The sequence below is a fragment of the Diadema antillarum genome, unplaced genomic scaffold (assembly GCF_040938485.1).
Source record: "Diadema antillarum isolate AM-2024a unplaced genomic scaffold, OU_Dant_1.0 scf00000040, whole genome shotgun sequence".
NCBI lineage: Eukaryota > Metazoa > Echinodermata > Echinoidea > Diadematoida > Diadematidae > Diadema > Diadema antillarum.
Genome location: NW_027270929.1, coordinates 329,347 through 342,869, shown reverse-complemented (window position 1 = coordinate 342,869; position 13,523 = coordinate 329,347). Strand labels below are relative to the sequence as shown.

Sequence of the window (13,523 nt, the reverse complement as noted above, 5' to 3'; positions counted from 1 at the left end):
AATATGGGCCCTTAAGTGATTGGGAACTATAGTCTATATCCAATTACCTGAATTACCTATGATGACACCCAGTAAGTCCAAGGCTTGTCATGCTTGTATAGGGCCATTCAAAGGATCCATACCTGAGCCTGAGGAGTTCCATGTGATGGCTTAGAAATTAAATAATATAAACAAAAATACAGCTGAGGCCAACATGATGGTATGCTGATGCGCATCGTCTTACATCTTATTCCTTTGATAGAATTCAAACAGAATGATGATAGATAGTCACCTGACATTTCCCGCCATTTGAAGGGGGGCAAGAATGGGAGCTTAAGAACGGAAAATGTCCACCAGATTATAAACCATAATTGTTTATTTCAGAATAACGTTACAAAATGATGATAGAAGCTTAAACTCAATAAAGACAAAGAACTCAAAATATTACGCAACATGGTCTATGCCCTTTTACTTCATTTCAGTGGTCAATGTATGTAACAGTTGTGTGCTCACGCGCTTCTGTGCGGGTGTAGCTATATATATATATACATATATATATATATATATATATATATATATATATATATATAGAGAGAGAGAGAGAGAGAGAGAGAGAGAGCAATGGGTATGTATAGATATAGAAAAACTAGAAATGCATATTACGAAAAACGGTATGATGGTTTTCCTTTGAATATTCGGAGAAATTAACGATTTATATTCTGTTTTTGCAGCGGGTTTTTCTGTGTCTATTTGAACAACAGTAAAATGAAATATAAATGACACAGTAATCAAATGATAAACGAACAAAAAATACTGTGTACATAGATGTTTTTATATTCAATACAAAACCTCTTGATAAAAAATAAATACAACTTTGATTAAGTCAGAAGGGAAACAATATATCGTAAGCAATACATTACTTGAAGCAACAGCAGTCAAAAGATACAGACGTATACCGATATGGATGTTGATGATTCAGTAAGTAATGTTAGTAAAATAAAAATTTGCCACTTTATCTGTCATGAATGAAAATTGTATACGTTTATACGTAAGTCTGCGAGAGTGAATTGTACAGGCCTACTATAGTGCAGTTTGTATATTACTGTGAAATTCGACTCAGAGAGGGATTTGTTTGGTTTAAAATGAAAAGATGAGAAAGCACAATCACGTCTTGACATTCAAATCAATGATTCATTTAAAGATAGTATTAATAATAATAATAATAATAATAACAATGATAATAAGTAATTTCTTATATAATGTATATATATATATATATATATATATATAGTGCTATAGCTATTTACAAGCTACTCAGAGCGCTGGCATACCTTGCATTTGGATTCGCAATCCGAATCCTGGTAAGCATTACATGAAAGGTCTGAACACATATCATAGTGAAACTTCACCTGTGTTAAAGTTGTCTTCAACAGCTATAGATTACAACAGGTGATTTACAATGAAATTAACACAATTCAAAGGAATATGATAAAGATAGTTAAAAAACGATCAGGAACAAAAAACGAAGCAAAAAAAAAACCCACCATTTTCAAATTTCAGATATATTTCACATTGAAATATCGGTTGTCGTGACATCATGGTGACGCAACATCCTATATAAATTGTAAAAGTGATCTGCAAACTTATATTAATACCAACTTTTGCTTGTTTCGGTATTTATCATTGCTTGAGAATACAACAGTTTAATCGTTTCACGAATATTTCAGTTCGTTTGGGAAAAGTAGCGAAAGTACGTTGGAGCAGGCGATTGATCTTTACAGGTGGAACTACCCCTTCAAGGCCCAAGGGGGGGGGGAGCACATATTGGGCCCCCCCCCCATATAATTATGATGTATGACCGTCATATTTGGCACATGAGTAGAGCAACTCATACTCTACATGACCCAACATTTGAAATTTCTCAAGGTCATCCTCTAAGGGCGCTATTTACCAAAATATAAAGAAATATTTAGGAAATACGCTAATATCATGTTTTTTCTTTATATTTCTTTATCCCCAGTATACATGATTTTATTTTATATCAATTATTTTCATATTTACCAAAAAGGAAAAGCAAGTCAACCTCCACTGTTTGTTACAGTTGAAATTTCTCAAGGTCAACATGTGGGGGCGCTATTCATTACAATATAAAGAAATATATGAAACCTATGATGTATTGCTTGAAATAGTACATATATTGGTTTCATATTTCAAAAATATGGAACTTTTGAGTTTGCAAATTGATAATATGATAAACAAATTATATTACAGGCAAAGCTTGTGTGATAATAACACAAAATAAAAGGGTAGTCTTTGGAAATGCTGTATTTTTATTATTTCTATTATGTCTATTATTTGATGATTATGTCATACAGAAATAAAGGAAATAATAAAAAGAACATTTCGGGGCAATTCAAAACCATAATCACTTCACATTTAGGTCCTCCAGAAAATTACAGCCAAGAAAACCCTCATTTCATCCATTATTATAATCATAGCTAACTGAAATTGGAACAGAAAATCGTGCAAAATCTGACAAACATAATATGGTTGTCAGTTTACTGTTGCCATGGCAACCAGCAATATCGGACATGGCTAAATTATATATCAAAATGTTTGGAATAAGATTTCAGGAAATGTCACCAAATTTGGTTGAAATCGTGTAAAGGGTGTGGGAGTGGCAAATGAAAAATTATGGTAAGAGGGCACAATGTGCCCCCCCCCCCTCCCTTGGGCTTTATAGGGTTAAAAAATAATGCTGCCATGATATAAAATAACCAAGGTCCATCTATACCTATGATAACTTAGATATCAAGGAAGTGTAATGCAATCCAATTTTCACGTCGATTTGAAGAAATAGAGTAAAACCAAATAAAACATTCGTGAAAATCGGACGTGAAAAAAAAAAGATAGTTTACAAAAAATACCTGAGTTTACCGAATAATGGTATTAATCATTCTCATACCATCACCTAATATGTTCAGACTCTATTGACAAAAAAAGGCAAACTTTAATATCAAAAATAGAAACTTATTCTGGTCAGTATAAGTATAACAACAAGCCATTCCACATAATACTCAGCAGTGCTGGATGATTGCAATATAGAAATAATTTGATTACCAGGGTTAAAAGTAATTTTTGATTCTGTTTGTACAGTATACAAATGTAAGACCTGTAGCTACCAGTAATATCACTGTTTCTTGAAAGGGTGTGAAACATCACGACAGCCGAATTATAAACTACTTGAGCTAGTACCATACATAGTGTTGTCTGTTACACTTTACTCAATTTATCAAATGAAATTGAACTGCAACTTAAAAAGAGTCACAAACATGACAAACCTCACATGAGCGATATCGCACTCGATTTTATCGCGAAAAACCGTCACGTGATGGCGCTCTTCAACTTTACAGGCTTAGAAATGTCCCCGAGCTTCTTTGTACTATTCAGTCTATAATAAATGGAGAGTTTGAGTCTTGTGTCAAGTTAAGATCATTTTTGAGAATATTTGAGATATTTGCGATTAAACCTCCTCAAAGAAAAGAAAATATCTAGAAGCTATGGATTCTTTTTATCATACCTTCAAGAATGATCCTTGTTTTGCAAAAAGTGAGGCGCCATTGGAAAGGTTTTATTTTTGCTTTATTATTGATGATTAAATGTTTTAAAATGCCGCTTAACACATTTTGCGATTAAACTCTTCATAATCATCTATCCAAGGCTCAACATTAGCGGTGGCCCGGTTATATGGTGGTATACGGGACCACCAGAAAGAGACGTCGGGCCATTACTTCAAAGAAATCGGATAATTTCTGGTGGCGCGATTGGACCATCAGAAATAATATGAGTGCTTACACTGTTTTACGGTTGTTTTTCTCATCCAGAATAGGGAAGAAAAGCTCGCTGATAAGTGTTTGATAACTGCACGCATTTCAGCTAGCTGTCGCGACCAGAATTGTCAGGTCGGTGCAAGTCTTAGTGATGGTCTCACTCCGACCCAATGGCTAAATTCGACCTTTTTTCATTCTCTCACAGCCCAATCCATTGGCGATTTTTTTTTTCTATGCACTGTTAGAGCTTTTGAGTCATTCAGTTTCGCCTATGGGCAGTCAAATTCCAACCATTTTCATTAAAAATTACGTCATGTTTTTTTCTTTTTTCTTTTTTGAAAAGTTGAGAACTAAACGTGTAATTCTATGTGACTTTTTGTTTCATCCACACACTGTTAAGCAGTAAAAGTATCATATTATTTTTGACCTTACATAACTCGAGTTTGTTGTTCTGTAACGCCCCTTTTCTTTCATACATGTCATTATGGGCCTACATGTACCAATACTACAGATTAACTTCATTTTTTACAGTCATGACAGCACAAGTTAGATACAGACATATATCTCAAGACGACAGAGAAAGAATTACAGGAACATTTAGTGATCATAACCTTGACTTCCTAGAACTGGCCGACACACTCGGAATAAAGCGCTCGACGGCCATATACGGTGGCCACATGCACTATCTTCGGCAGAGCGGACTGGGAGACTCGATAAGTACATGGGGGAAAGAAAGGTGTTGCCAAAATCTCCAAAATAAATACGGAATATGAAATGTAATGATGCTTACAAAACAACTATGATGAAAAAGAAAAGAAAAGAAAGGAAGAACCAAAGCGTAAACATGTCTGTTAAATTGACTGCAAAAGATGTTAACTTGGATGTTCAAAATTGAATTGAAATGAACGAGCGCAGCATTACGCGATCACGTGACTACATGATTCTAAATTGAATGAACGAATAACGAAATGGTGCTTGTCTTGCGAATTTCAGATGAAAAAGTATTGATTAGAATGAGGTTAAAGTTAATGTGAATGCTCCAAAATGAATTTGAATGAAGAGATCATGAAATTGAAAAACCGAACATGTCATTTACGCTAAAGTTTGCTATAAAGTGAATGCAGCGATGACTAAAGAATTGGACTGACAAAAGTGCGAAAAGTGCACTATGTCATACCTGCTCATTTTTTTCATAACTATCATGGTTCATGATAATTTGGATATCTTATGAAAAAGAAATGATTGCAAAATGTATTTCTTAAATGCTTTTCTTTTTTTTTTACTTCTTAGTCACAGTACGGGGTATTTGAAGCTCTTTATCATACCTTCCAATTTTCACATGATTATCAAGTTTATTTGTTGCATTTTGATACTTCATTAAGGGATTTCATTTTTCATATTTTTCTTTTTTTTCAGTGCCAGCAACTTTAATTGTTGGGCCACACACACAAAAATATATATATATGATTTTGGTAATCCGATCAAGTTACCAAGAAAAAAAAAATAAGCGTCAAGCCTTGGTCTATTTCACTATGCGTCTATCTATCTATCTACCTATCTATCTATCTATATATCTATCTATCTATCTATCTATCATTTTCTTTGTCTCTTTCTTATAGCTATTTTGGAAAGACAGGTTCATACGATCGATATGGAGAAAGAAGAAACAAGTACACTCTAGTTTTCGCTTGCATGGAACATTCGCATGCATTGAATTGCGTTTTATTGGTTGCCTATTAAAGGGATCGTATAGTTTTGGTTGAGACCTAATTTCAGGTTTCTAACATTTTTTGGTGGGATAATGAGAAACCTCTTATGAAATATGAAAGAGCATGTAATTCTATTAGGAATTCAACGTTTATTTGATGAAAATTGGTTTTGAAATGGCTGAAATATCCAAAAAAGAGCGATTCTGATAAAGTATGGGACCCACACTTTATTACGATCGCTTTGTTTTACTTTGTTTTTTGGATGTTTCAGTCATTCCAAACCCGATTTTCATCAAATAAACTTTGAATTCCTCTTAAAATGGTATGCTCTGTACTATATCATAAGTGTTTTCTTGGTATCTCGCAAAAAGTTTAAAGCCCAATTCTCATCTCCACCAATACTGTACTATCCCTTTAAGCAGAGAATCATGTATTCAAAACTTTGTAGATAGTATAGAGCTATTCATAGTACAGCACCGATGTATTATACAGGAACTTGTAGAGTTAAAATCATCATTTCAAACATTAACCATCTCTGAGGTTCACGGGATCAAACACTATTGATATACCAGTCAAGAAAACCAAAATGTCAAACACTCTTGAGCCTTTTTATCTTTGCCTATGAGTGTCAGACTCGTGGGTCTTGTTTGTCTACCGGGTCGGACTCATGGACCCTATTTGCATACTCAGTATTGTCGAACTCGTGGGCTGTATAATGACTCTAGACTTGGGTGTCGCACTCGTCACGTGCACCCGTAGTCGATCACCGAGGTGGCAAAGGAACAGCTCAATTATGCCTCGACCTGGTGAAGAACGACTGACCAACTAAGAATGATCGATTGAAAGAGTGAATGGATAAACGAATGAATAAATGATTAATTGACTGGCTGACTAGTTGAGAGATCAAGATATTTAGTAAATCACAATGATTGATTGACTGGATTACTGACTGACTGGCCAGTGTAATGACTGAATGAATACGCGTTTTGAATGGATGAATAAAATGATCATACTTGACCGACTGACTGACTAATAGTTATTGAATAATTCAATGGAATCAACAAAGGAAGAAAGACGACAATTGGAATCTGGAATAAGAAAAAAGTATACCTCCGTTTCTTTTCACACGATCCATTTTCTTGTTTTTGTTTGTTACTGGTTATAACCCAAATTGCCCGAAAGAATAGAATTCCTTGGTCATCTTTTGTCAGCTCGTAGGCCTATACGTTTTGCGAGCACACGTGCAAATAGCATGTAAAACAAAAAGAACACTGAAAATTATTTACATGCATGCACGCATGTACAAAGGGTTAGTTTAACATAAGCATTAGCATTAGTTTAGTATAATGTTGAACCATTGAATGCCCGAAGTGAAAGAAAATATGCATCAAGTCAAGATCTTCAGCTAAAATAACTAGAAGACAACTGTTTCGTCACGTGTCTTCTTTTACTGACTATCAGTTTCTATTTGGGTAGATTTTGGTAAGTATTATGCGTGTTTGTTAGTGAATGATTTGCAGCCCATTTTATATCGATCCGGAACCATTTCTGAACAGTTCACATTTGCTTTAGTGTTATGTGAAAAAAAAAACAATTATGACGTAGGTGCTATAACATGAATACATATAAAAAAGTTCTAAATCGAAGAAACCACACTTAGTATACCTCGCAAACAGGACAAGCAAAATGAATAGAATGGTTTACAAAAAAAAAGTTTCTTTGGACAGGACGAAAAGAGAAAAGTTACAAGGTCTTAACGTAATATCTCAACACGATAGAGATATCAAGCTTACCACGTATGCAAATTAGAAGGATGTTCTGAGGTCATTCTCATCGTAAGTCTCCCATTGACTTAGACAGCAATATTCACTCTTTTTTTTCAAGTGCAATGCAAGAGAAGAAATTGTAGATTCTCCACAAATTACTGCAGCCCTGTAATAACCAAGCAATTATGACTTGCACAAGGAAAGCGCAGTTGTAAAGTATATACGCGGTGTAGTTGGTAGACCAGGATATAATTTTCGTAATTTTTAGTGCGTGTTATAGACCTACAACTCAAGGGTGTTGTAAGGTAGTGACACCTTTGTCTCTGTCAATCTCCATGAGGACGGTTGCAACTTTTAGAATCGCCAGCTCCTTGAAAATGAGCGAAAAATGAGTGATTCCACACTCCGTCACTGGTAAACACGATGGTGAACCCCTCGAGTTTTATGATAGATGTGTTTGGGTGCCATAACATGTCTAAGGATTCCGATAAAGTAATTTCCTATTGATGTCACATAAAAACATTTAAAAAAGTACTGATAATGCGCCATCAGGAATTTAAAAAAAAATGAATAAGTAATAATGTGTTTTACATTGATTTGTGATAATTACCTTGAAGCAACTTAATTGTAATGTCACATAAATTCCGGGTAGTCCAATTGCTATTTCAAGTGATAAACTATCGCTGTTACAGAATACTTTTGTTTGTGAACAGCAGTCTCATAATATCCCCGTCACTCATAGATGAAACTGAAGAAGAAAACAAAAGGACACTGAAAAGAATAATGCTGCCAGAACTCATTTGGGGGTGGGGGGGGGGGGGGGGAGAGAAATGCCGTCGACGTTGAGGTGTAAAGAATAGGCCTATACCTCATACATAATTCATACTGACATGACACCAAGATCTCCGCAACAGCTCTATACACAATGCCGAAGTTTTATGGGAGGAAATGGCGAATTTAAAAGAAAATGCCGGTCTGCCGGCCGGCGTGCTTTCTTTGCGGTTGAAAAGACCCAAAAGTTTCTCCTGGTCGCACTGCACCTGAGTGGCCATGAACCAGTGTGGATTCGAGTCGGCGTACATGAAACGCGAGCACTTGTTTGCCAGCGTGTAGTGCCTTGCCTGTTGTTCGCTCCCGTTACTTGCTCGTAGTGTGATCTGTGTACTTTCACTACGTAAACTTCAAAACGCAGGAGTAGCACAGTAGTGACCAGATCAGGAAGCCGTGAAAGAGAAAAAGAAATACAATGTACGCAACGAATATGGACGGGGACTCGATGTCCCCGTCATTGACGTTGTGTTTCTGGATTGGTTGCCTCGTATGGCCACTCCTTTTCGTCATCTTATGGCTGTCTTTAACGAAGATATACACCGATGTGGCTATGGCCTGCGGAACCGCAATGAGGTAAGTAGTTATTAAGTCAGCTCATATGCAGCGCAGCGTCGGGCTGGCGGGGCAGTCCCTCGCTACACAGCTGATCGCAGTGAATGCTCAGATTTTTCTTTTTCCTTTTGTTGCTGTTGTTGTTGTAATATGATTATGCTAAGTGTTAGTTGTCGTGTGAATATCCTTGTGATTACTGGAGAGTTTGACGTGTATCGCAGCATCACTATAAATAGGTATGTCGATCAAAAGATGTTTACAAAACAAAGTAGGATTGATCGCGCACCTGTGTCTGTTTGTGACGTATCAGCTGATGATCTGTGCTCTCTTATTTTAACTCATGATAGTCACTGTTGCATGTTTCCCGCCCGGTTTGCACTATACCCATGGCCGAAAGTCCTCATCCATTTTGGTAGTGACCTAGCGCTTTAAACTATGGTTTGTCCCTTATATGTACCTCAACCTGTGCTGTGAGGGTATGATTATGTCTCCACGGGCTTAAACTGATTTATTCATCCAGTCTTAATAGTATATATACATAAATGTATGATGGCACGCACCTACAAAAGTGGGGTGATCGAAATAGCCAGCTCCCTACTGCTTACACTATGTTCAGGTCTGAATCCTTAATGATGTCAGCCTTTCACTGTTCAGTATTGACATCTCAGTGTGCAACGACAAGCGGAATTGGCAATTAACTGGTATGATAACTGGGCCGAGTTTCGTTTTAGGCCTATTTACACTCTCTGGCTGGGTCTTTTAATTCATGATGCAATGTGTTCTGATCCTGTAAAGGAGCGTTAATCGTTGCTGGCAATTCATGCATCAGCATGAGCAAGGACATCACATTAACCCCGATCCTTGGCTTTAGTGAGTGGAAAACATGCATGCGGTATAGTGCACTCCTTTAGAAGCCTGAGCGTGGATTCATATCATTAACTCAGTGAATTCGTGAATATTGTTTGCCTGAGGGGGGAAAAACATTATATAGATATTTGCTGTACCACGTGCTGTGTAGGGGCATGATGTATGTAGACCTATAAATATGTGTAGGTCAATCTCAGCGGATGTGTATTTGCTGAGTGATTGTCTAGACATTTTCTCACGGCCATGGGGCCGCGTCTTGATATCGTGGCTGTATATTATGCACTTGATTCAACGCTCTCGCCGTGTATATTATGTCTTCTCCTTTTAAGTCATACTTCATTATGTTATGTCAGAATTGGAATGAATGGCGTGGGTTAGCTAGCTCCCACGGCGTGGAGGCGGCCATGTCCGACCAATCGAGGGATACTACATAGCATAATATGGACGTAGACGTATCTGGATGGCCTTGACATAATATTGCCGAGAGGCTTGCGAGCATGTGTCGATCGGATATGCTGGTATCCGGCCCCTATCTCCTGCTACGCTGGATCACCGCCATGCTGTAGCAGACAAGAGTACCTATGTATACCTATCTCTTGCAATTACGGCCTTACACAGTCAAATCTATCGCCCAAGTGCTAGTGACTTTTTCCCCCCTCCATGCAGCGAAGCACGAAATGCATGCAATGACTGAGCCCTCCGTGTATGCGGGTAGGCCCCTATAAGAAAAGCGCCCTGCCATGCATACACGCGTGTACTTGATTTGACACATTGTTCAAAACGTACGTGCGATATTTTCCCTCCGATATATTCTTGAAATACGAAGGCACATTCCTGCATCTGCGACCAAGCGTTCAAGACACACATAGATGCGTGCATGAGGTTTGATGGATTATGAGGAGACAGAGAGAAATACAAAGGGCAAATAAAGGGCAAGAGAAACAGTTACCATCAAGGAAAGCTAGAGAGCTAAGAGAGACTGAGAAATATTAATAAAATCAGATATGAGCGTGAAAGGGCAAGAGGAACAATGACCATCAAGGAAAGCTATGGAGAGCTAAGAGAGACTGAGAAATATTAATGAAATCAGATATGAAGGATTCTGTCATTCAAATTTTATTCAACTTTTATTCCCACATTTGTAAAGTAAATGTTAATACAAGATAATATATACAAAATGCTTACATCTATAAAGAATTTCATATCAAATAAATTTCATTGATACATAATACAATCATAGTAATCCTGTCTTCATTTTTCGACAAATGAACTATTAAGCAATTAACATTATATTGTTCAACTGTGTACGGAAAAGAAAAATCCACAAGAAAAAACTATTAAGAAAATAGAAAAGGAAGAAGGAAAAGGAAAGGGCATCTCAAGATCAGTCATTTCATCAGGGAACAGTAGGAGAAGGTAAATGTACAGTATAAATGAGAGAGAAATCTTTAGAGGAGGACAAAATGAAAGAAAAAGTCAAAGAAAGTGTCAAAGGTAGATCCATGCAGTCTATAATCATGGGGGTAGAGAAATGGGCGAAAAGTTTAATCAACAGGCTAATTGATGGGGGGGGGGGAAGGCATTAACTTACATGTAAAAAATAACATGCATCATATTACACATCTTTCCATGCAGTATAAAAGCTGAACTGGATAGAGAGGCTAAGAATGCGGGAAGTCGGGAGCGTTACCATTTGAAATTCAACGAAATTGGAAAAGCATCATCAAAAACCAATGACAAAAAAAGAAAAAGAAAAGAAAGATGACAGTTACGGTGTTCATGAATATAAAACGATGATGGTAGTGATGATGCAAATATTGATATCACTGTTTTCAGTCCTATACGGTTTAATCAATATGATTATTTATGTAGGATATGATAGTACAGTGCAAATACAGAGTTAATCAAGCTTAAAGTGCTCTAATAGACAAACCGGGCATGTTATACGCTACAGATATTGAACATTATAAATGACAGTGTCGCTTGGCTTCAACGGATGAGAGTCAGTATATGGTGAATTTAGGTAAAAGTGCAATGCAACATTTCAAATCAAGAAGACTTTTGTATATGAATGAAACGAAAACCAACGGAGCTGAAGACATTTTATTAAAATCAAACATGAAATGAGCCACCGATTTGAAAGTTTCCACTATACACTTACAAAAGACTGACGTATAATGGTGCTCGCAACAGCGTATATTTTGTTACATGCAAATTATAATGAGTCAGGTTTGGCTTCACTTAACATCTCTTGCATTGGTTTGTATTCAAACTCGGTTATAATTTTAATGTGTGTGGATAATATATCAATTTGTAGGTTGGAACAACGTATGATTACCACAACAACTACAATAATTTGATACAGCAGACAAAACCTGTTAAAAGTAGATTAGTCAATATTTGAAAACATGTCAGTGGGAGAACTTAATTTCATCATTACCAACTTCATTTGTATGTCTTTACCTTTCACAACGTAGTTTCAATCGACATCACTCTTTCCTGAAAACATGATTGAGCCTGAAATCCCCTTCTGATTTTTTATAATGCTTCTGATTCGAATGAAACTTATGTTATACCAAACGTGTTTACAAGTGTTTTCTAGATACTTATAGGATTAGACTTGAATGTAAAGATTGGTATTCCACTTTAAATCCAATATTGGAAAGTGCATTGAATACACTGGGAAGGTGAACTGAATGAAAAGCAACGTCCGCCGTATGATCTTGAGACTGCCAGAAGTCTGCAAGTCACAGAGGGGCAGTGTATAATATCTAGCACTGACTGGGTGATCTTCCTGATTGTGGCTAGAAATTGACGCAATTTGCACTGAAAAGAAAATTGTGTTTTCCTTCCTCACAGGCTTGTCGCTATCGCCCACGCTGTCACCCTAACGGCCTCAGGGATTCACGTGATGTCCGTCACCTACAAAGACATGTTCTACCACGAGTAAGTATATCTAAATAGTAATACAATGAAACCTTTCCTGACAATATCATCCGTGTACATACGGTACACTCTCTTCTGAATGTCGACTGGTTTTTAACTGATTCATTAATCTGTATTGTAGCATAAATATACGTTAAAGCCATGTCTAGCTACACATAACCAATTGAATTTTGGAGTATATAGATAATCCATATTATGACATCAATATTTGAATCATGATATCTATATACATTTGAGCACACACACACATATATGTGTATATGTATATATATATATAATACATATATAATATATATATATATATATATATATCGCATATACATATGAATTTACGTATAAGACATAAAAGTATATGATACATCTGAGTATAGCATATATGCGATAATATATAAATATATATTCATATATATATTCATGTATATATATATATCATATGTATACATAATATATATATTCACATATAAGCATATACATGCATGTATATCTGTGCTTTCCATCTATCACTTCATCTGTGTATATCTTGCGTGTGCCCTTTTTCTCATGTTTCTCCAAATTTCATTAATCAATAGCTTGCATCAAACATTGAAGTTAGGAGAGGTGACAGCAGTAAAGGTTCATTTTGCGGTAATCCTGTCCGATAATTCTTAATGAAATTGACAGGAAACAATTAACCTACGACACATTGTATGTAAATTTTGCCAATGCATGAATGTCATGCAGCGACGGTGTTCATGCTTGTTGGATACAGCTTCAAATTCTACCATTCCTCCCTATTTCCAGCATTTCCGTATACTTAGAATATTTTATTTTGTAAACTTATCCTGTATAATAACATTTATGTATATTATGATAGAATTTATGTATTCAATTTCTGTAAAATATTTATATGTTTCCGTTGGAAATGGAAAATGAAATGAATGAAAACATATTCTGTTCTTCTGACTGTGAAACAGCTGCCACCTACTGGATCAGAGTCTCGCCTTTACCGGGATCTACTGGCCCTATGACGTCATCGCTCTCTACCTAACATACCAGCGGGAGAA

At 36.3% G+C, this 13,523-nt stretch overlaps 1 long non-coding RNA gene across 1 annotated transcript; it reads left to right on the top strand.

The window, feature by feature from the left end:
- Window positions 1-8,506: 8,506 nt before the first annotated feature.
- Window positions 8,507-13,507, top strand: LOC139711713 (uncharacterized). Its single transcript, XR_011709534.1, has 3 exons — window positions 8,507-8,688; window positions 12,394-12,480; window positions 13,434-13,507. It is a non-coding gene; the product is annotated as an uncharacterized lncRNA (long non-coding RNA).
- Window positions 13,508-13,523: the final 16 nt, after the last annotated feature.